The 2971-nt window shown below is 51.9% G+C and overlaps 1 pseudogene; it reads right to left on the reverse strand.

Moving 5' to 3' along the window:
* Positions 1-1095: 1095 nt before the first annotated feature.
* Positions 1096-2971, reverse strand: LOC144255685 (uncharacterized protein KIAA2013 pseudogene; annotated as a pseudogene).

The following is a 2971-nucleotide window of genomic DNA, read 5'->3' on the forward strand; positions in this document are numbered from 1 at the left end:
ATTGTTATTCTTAGTCTTAAATAACAATTTCTATTTTATTACAAAAAAACAATTGATATTTGACTTGTAAAAATAACTGTACCACTACTCCCTCTTTGGTGGCATGAAGTTACCTATGGAGATCTGTCCTAACATGAAACTCTTTTGACTTATCTCCTTTCACTTTATGTTTTCAAATGTCTACTCCTACTTCTGAGCAAGATGGGTGGAGGAGGAAAGATCATAAGATACCTCACTTACTCTCTCAACCATTCTTATCCTTATGAAAAAAGACAATTTTTTAGAACTTATACAAGTCATCTACATCCCCTTCAAGTTTAACAGGGAAGGCAGATCATAAGAAGGCTGGACCACTTACCTCCAACCCTATGGCTATGACTTATGTCCTCCTATATCCATCCCTTGCTCTTCTGCCACTTTATAGAAACCACTTTACCAAAACTTCCTGCCAAAAATGCTATATGGGTTTTTGTTTTGTTTTTGTTTCTCTCATTGACATACAACATAATATTCAAATTGTTTCTTTCTCTAAGTCTTTATCATTCATGGAATCTATTTTATCTCCTTTCATTAGACTAGTTAAAAAGTTAAAGAAGATTTTATCGAAGACTATTTTAATAGGAAAGAGAGTCTGAACTCAACTCTATTGAACCAAAAGAAGGGAGAGTTTTAAGTGTCAAGGTAACCCAGCACCTAAAGTACTAGAAAGCATTCAGGGTAAGGGAGATTAGTCAGTGGGATTAGAACATTTTTACTTGCTAGTTGATGTTTTTCTGAGTTAAGACTCCTCTACCATAGTCACTAGAAAACAATATATAATATATATATATATATATATATATATATATATATATATATATATATATATATAAGCTCTGCACAGGTTCACTTTATTGAGTGGAAGGCTTACAGGTCCACTGGTCCCTCCCTCCCCACGAGACACTTGTTCCTTCCAATGCAAGCTGGCATCTATAAGCACTTCTGCATCATTGTCCCCCACAAGGCACAAAGGGTAGGTGCTTCCAAAGGATCCCTTGTCTGTAGCAGTAGATGGTGTCTTATGCAACAGTGGCAGAAAGCAGGACTCGCAGTTCCTCAGACACTGGGGTCTTCCTTACTCCTGAAGATGGGCAGTACTCGTTGTAGATGAGCTTGAAGAGGAAGAGGTGGAAGAGGGTGATGAGGTAGGCCACGCTGAACCAGATGAGGAAGGGCAGCCCTGGGTCCTGCTGGGCCATGTGCTCATTGAGGGCCAGGATGGCCTTGGGGTGCAGCGTGGGCCACAGGTCCTGCAGGTGTGTGAGGTCGGTGGAGATGAGGAGCAGCAGCCTGATGGGCTGTGTCACCAGGACTGAGAAGGTGTGGCTCCCAAAGGCCGAGGTCAGCTCCACTGGGTTCTCCAGGCAGTCCGCCTCATATGCGAAGATCTTGACTGGCTGGCTGAGGGACTTCACGGACATGTGCAGGTAGGGCTTGCCCTCGGCGTTGGCCAGGTCAATGTGGTCATTCTTGTAGTGGATACGGTGCAGCGCATAGCTGTTGTGCAGCACGTCCAGGTCGGCCTGGAACTGCAGGTGGTTGTCTGTGAACTGCAGCCCCCCAACGCTGAGCATCATGCCCTGCAGGATGCCCGGAGTGCCCACCTTCACCAGCCCCTTGCAGCCACGCTTCTGGGGGGTCAGCCTCCACAGGTCAGAGAGCTGCAGGATCTGCCGCACCAAGGACAGCTGGGCAGGCCACAGGTTCTTGGTGTGCATGGTGGCGTGGTTGCTGAAGCAGTGGTCTTCGTAGTTGAGGTTGGCCTCCAGCTGGTCTCGCTTCCGTGGCTCAAGGAGGGACTGAGCAGAGGGGCTGGTGAACAGCAGAGCATGTAGTAAAGTGTCAGGTTCAGGGTCAGGCCTGATGGCCTGTGGGCATAGGGTGATCTTCATTTCCACCACTGGGCAAAACAGCTGCACCCAGAGGCACTGGTGGTCCGGAAGCAGCTCAATCGCAGGCATCTCCAAGAGCTCCAGCATCTCCTTCCGGGCCAAGTCCTGGAGTGCCTTTAGCTCCTTAGCGGCTGGCTTTGCTTTTGAGAACTTAGGGGTTGATGGGGCCTGAGGCATACACCATCCGGAGGACCATTTCATCCAGTTGCATCTTGGGAGCCACCTGGAGCTGGTTTACTAGCTTTTTGGCAGCCACCACTACCAGGTGCCCCTGCCTAGAGGGCATTAGTGTGGATCGGCCTAAATAGAGGAGGAACTGATGATCTCCAACATTCTCCAGGACGCTGGTGAAGGCTTTCAGGACCGGCCTGCAGTGAGACCCACAGTCTGCAGCGCAGCCATGTGCTGCGTTGGGTTGTTGAGCTGAATGCACTGCAGATAGACGTGGAGTCGGCCCTGTGAGACATAAAGTCCTCCTGCAGCAACACACAGTCATGGCCAGATCCCGCGGCAAGACAGGAGGCTGAGGCGGGCTCAGGGCCGGCGGCTGAAGGACCAGGGCCTAGGCTTTCGAGCTGCAGGCAACGCACCCTGCGCAGCAGTCCCTCCCGCAGCAGCAGCACAGCCTCTACAGCTTGTGCCAGCACCTTCAGTGGGTGCAGATGCAGAAGGGCACGAAGTCCAGCGCTACGGGGGGTGGGGGTGGGGCTCCCGCTCTCCAGGAGTCACCCACAGCTGGTTGGCTGTCATGTTCAGGGGTAGGAAGCCAATAGCCACCAAGGCCTGCACTCCTGGGCCCAGCACAATGGCCTTGCAGCAATCCTGCAGGCCGCGCCAGGCGCGGGTGGCCGCCCCTAGGCAGAAAGAGGGCTTGGGGGCGCCCAGCTCGCAGTGGGCCCAGGGCTGCAGGCGCAGGCCGCCCGCCACCCATCGCCTGCCGCACCCTGGAGCGTGGAACAGCAGCAGGAGGCCAAGCAGCAGAGGAGGTGGCAGGCCCAGCTGCTTGAGAGCAGCTCCTTGAGCCGCTGCTGCAGCCACAT

This window comes from Urocitellus parryii, chromosome 7, assembly GCF_045843805.1.
Source record: "Urocitellus parryii isolate mUroPar1 chromosome 7, mUroPar1.hap1, whole genome shotgun sequence".
Taxonomy (NCBI): domain Eukaryota; kingdom Metazoa; phylum Chordata; class Mammalia; order Rodentia; family Sciuridae; genus Urocitellus; species Urocitellus parryii.